Source organism: Mchenga conophoros, linkage group LG5 (assembly GCF_057382185.1).
Source record: "Mchenga conophoros isolate Kocher_MC1m ecotype Shallow Benthic linkage group LG5, M_conophoros_male_GT1.1, whole genome shotgun sequence".
Taxonomy (NCBI): domain Eukaryota; kingdom Metazoa; phylum Chordata; class Actinopteri; order Cichliformes; family Cichlidae; genus Mchenga; species Mchenga conophoros.
The window spans coordinates 1,333,655-1,337,544 of record NC_140530.1 but is presented as its reverse complement, the minus strand read 5'-3'; positions in this window follow the sequence as shown (position 1 = coordinate 1,337,544).

The window sequence follows — 3,890 nt, the reverse complement described above, 5'->3', positions numbered from 1 at the left end:
GCTTCCTGGAAGGAGGCGGGGCTCCACCTGAAACTCAGCACAGGTGGGAGGGGCTCAGCTCTGTGTGTGCTGATGTGTTAACTTTAAAAATATGCCGTCTGACTGCTCAGACTGAGTCAGAGTAAAGTTCACATGCTGACGTGTGGAGACATGAAACCTTGTTGTAGCTGCAGGTGTGAACACACTGATCCCAGATCAGCTCTGCTGTATTTGTAACATGAACATTTCTGCTGCAAAGCTTCAAATGTTCAGCATGTTTCTCTGTTTCCAGTCTATAGATCCAGTCACACTTTCTACCTTCACCTGTGCAGTAAAGACTGAGAGCAGAGCTGAAAGCAAGCGTCCAATCAGTGAGCAGCATCAACACCTGAGCTTCATTCAGACTCTGTTATTGAAGATGTTGTTGGTACAAAGTTCATCTGCTGCTCACATGAATCCATGAAAGATTTATTTCACTGAATGTTTCTTCAAAGCTCGTTTCAACCTGTTGAAGTCATGAATGAAAGTGCAGACTGAGAGTGGATCACATGATGTTTGAGGTGTGTCCTGTGACATGTTCAGTATTGTCACACATGTCTAGATTGTCCCTGATATCATAACTGCTCAAACACTGATGATTATATTTGAAGAATTATTCCTGATGGCAGCAAAGTTTGAATGGAGCTCTCTGTCTGTGCTGATTTGTCGCCCTCTGGAGGTCAAAGCACAAACTGCATGATGTCACTGTAACCACCACAGAGACAGGAAGTGTTTTTATGACTGAAACACTGAAATGATGCTAACGGCTGTCGTTAGGCTCACTGACAGCAGTGCTGATGTGTTCATGTCAAACACTGGCTCAGGTCAGACTCCTTCATCCTTCTCCAGCGTGAGGCCGCCCTCAGACCCACAGGAGCTCTGACCTTTGACCTCCTGACCCTAACCATTTTAGTCTTGTTGCATCTGCAAATCCATCCAAACTGTAGCCGAGCAAAAGAAGCTGGAAGTTGTTCTATGAATGATGTTGTTGAAGGAGCTTGGAAAGAAAAGCGTCTGGACTTCTTTAAGTTGCTTGAAGAGGGACATGGACGTCTTAACGCCCACTTACATCCTGGGACATTTGATCACAGGAAATCACATGATAGCGTGGGGCTAGATCTCACAATGGGTTCACCCAAAACCTTGGCTGATTGAGACCCACACCCGTTCTCACACCGTGGCTCGTGTGATTAGGTAGAGGATCAACAGGGGCTCCGTGTCCCTGAATTTAAACTGAATCTAAACACACCGTGCACAATGCCAAGTTAGATAATGGTTAAAAGAACAAGATAAGAATAAATAAAAAGATAAAATAAGGATAAGAAATAACTTAAAAAAATAAAATAAAAAGATAAATAACTGCAAATAAGTACAAATAAGTAACTGAAGACACGTGTGGTCTGCAGATGTCGATGTACATGGATGTACATGGAGTTTAATGTGCAAAATGAACTTAGTGTGCAAAGTGACCTGATGTGCAAACTGCAGTTTGAGGTCGGTCAGCTGTTCAGGAGTCTGATAGCAGTGGGGAAGATGGAGTTGTTGAGTCTGGATGTTCTACATTTCACACTTCTGAACCTTCGTCTCGAGGGCAGAGGTGTGTCTCTCCTCTGGACTCTGTGATGGTAGCTGCTCTGCAGAGAGGGCAGCGGGGTCCTGATGATCTTCTCCACAGTTGTTATCACTCTCTGCAGGCGTTTGCGGTTTGCAGTAGTGCTGCCGTACCATGCAGTGATGCAGCTGTCAGGCTGCTCTCCACAGTGCAGCTGTAGAACCTGCTGAGGATCTTGGCCAACATACCAAATTTCCTCAGCCTCCTCAGGAAATACAGCAGCTGCTGAGCCTTCTTGACCAGCTGTGTGAGTTTGAGTCCCTCACTGACTCAAACTCCTTCAGTGACACTTGCAGCCTTGCAGATTAGTTTGCTGATCCTGATGCATCTCTGGAGCTGATGCTGTCCCCCAGCAGACAACAACAACATAGATGCTCTCACTAGTCCACTTTACCCTCTAATCACATCTCTGACATCTGCAGGTTGCTCCATAGAGACTCTTGTGCAATGCCAGGTGTTTGTGTTTGTGTTTGTCTGTAGGTACACATTAGATATGACCATAGACGCACACACACAAGTGAACACAGCAGCACAGATGGTTTCCACCTGCTTCCCTCTTTCTTCACACAACTGTGAGGATGATGAAGAGGTTTCAGGACGAGGTGGTCAGCAAGCACAGGATAAAGCAGGGCCATGAAACTCTCTGGTGCAGCAGATGTTTAATCAGACTCAGCTTTAGGCTTCTTTTCCCACCTGGCAGCAAAGTAACAGCTTCACTAATGTGAACAGTCACAATGTTAAACGTTTCTATATCTTCATATATTTTTATCTGTTGATGCTGCAGAATAAAGTCTGTTAACAGAGTGCAGGATGTGTAGAGCAGGTCCAGCTCTCCCTTTACTGTGTCCACTTTCATCAGCCCCTGTGAAGTGACACAGAGTGCATGTGTGTCTGTCAGCTGTTGTTTGTTGTGAAGGATGGAACAAATGAACACACACTTTTAGAGAAATCTGAAAAAGCAACACGTGCTTGGGCTCCTTCTGTGCTCGTCTTCATTAATGCTGATCTTTCTTTCCTGTTTGTTCTTTGGCACAAGCTTCAGTCTTTTCTCCCAGGGCTCCTTCACACTTAGAAACACACCTACATTCATTTATACACAAACATCATGAAACAAAGGCTTTGTAAAAGAGGACATGAGATCCTCTCTGAACAGCACATTCATATCAAACACAGGACTGAACAGGATATACTGAGTCTGTGCTGTTTTCATTGTTACTTGCTGAGTATTTTTCCAGTGTTTGAAATGTGACTCAAGTCTGATTCTTCTACTGTGTGTGAACTCTAAGCAGCTGCATTAAACAGCTGCTTTTCAAACCAGGCTCAATCCTATGACTCTGTGAATGTAAACTTTTGTCACCTGCATGAATAACAATCCTTGATCTAGTCAGGACTGCAGTGCTCCTGTGATCCCAGCTTATAGATGGAGGCTAGCATGAGAGGCTCAGCAGCTAAAGCAGCACACCTGGGTCTCCCAGCCTATTAAAAGCAGCCCTTTGCTTCACCTGCTTCACTAAACATTATTATTATTATTTAAGCAGAGTGGTGTGATTCATGTAGGCATTGCTGTGTGACAGGAGGACTTTTCTTGAAACAGCTCGTGTGACGTGAGCTGACGTAAAAACAGTGATGTTAGCTTGATTCTCTTGGCTAAAACTATTTTAAAAAGAGGGTCAATCATGCAAATCTGCCAATAGAAGCCAAAGTTACAGCCCCTCAGAGTTTAAAGAGAAAAGGCCCGTTTCCAACACTCGGTTGTGCAAAGGGAAACAGGCCCACAGTGCCTGAGTGTGTGGGTAATTCTTCAAATAATATTCAAAAGCAAACATTTTTAAGCATGTAAATAAAATTCAATCATTTCTGCTCTTCAATACCTAAGAAATGAAAACTGGCAGATGATACCAAAATGTGAAACGCCTGGCTATCTGTGCATTTAGTGCTGCAAGTTTTCACTGTTTACCTTCAGAAGCATAAATCTCTGCACAGATAATGTTCATATGTGGATTCCTGGTTTTCTGCAGTTAATTGTGACCCAAAGCGTATTTTTAAAGTGGTTCCAGGCAATAAAGTCTAAAAATAAATACATCTACTTCCTTTTTCTGTGTTCCAGCCTCAGTGACTCTGACACAGTGCTGTAATATTTACACCTCTGATGAAAACAGAGTTTGTAGTTGCAGAGAAATACTCGACTCATTTTGGGCATTTACGAGCAGGAACCTCAGAAAGCCCCTCGCTGCTTCACTGGTTAAGAAGCAAAGCAAAC